This window comes from Sinocyclocheilus anshuiensis, unplaced genomic scaffold (genome assembly GCF_001515605.1).
Source record: "Sinocyclocheilus anshuiensis isolate Anshui unplaced genomic scaffold, SAMN03320099.WGS_v1.1 scaffold341, whole genome shotgun sequence".
Lineage (NCBI taxonomy): Eukaryota > Metazoa > Chordata > Actinopteri > Cypriniformes > Cyprinidae > Sinocyclocheilus > Sinocyclocheilus anshuiensis.
The window spans coordinates 74265-74634 of NW_015536488.1; positions in this window are offsets into that span (position 1 = coordinate 74265).

Consider the following 370-nt stretch of genomic DNA (forward strand, 5'->3'; position numbering starts at 1 on the left):
CACACACACACACACACAGACACATACATCTTAGTGATTGAACATTTCTGCCATTCTGTACTTGTAGTTATTTAGGAGCTTAAAGACTTTATTGATTCTGCACTGAGATCACAAAATAACTGAGATGAGTAAAACAACTAATATCTTCTGTAGAGCTTCTTTATAAATGAACTAGAAATAATAATTCGAGCTGAATTTATTTGAACATTTCGGCCATTTAGTATTAAATAAAGCACTAAATAAATAAACTTGACTTATTTATTGTGGTAATAAATGTGAAATTCTATTGATGGAGATTAACATCTACTGAAGCCAAACCATTACTTTAAGCACTGTGTGTGTGTGTGTGTGTGTGTGTGTGTGTTTGTAT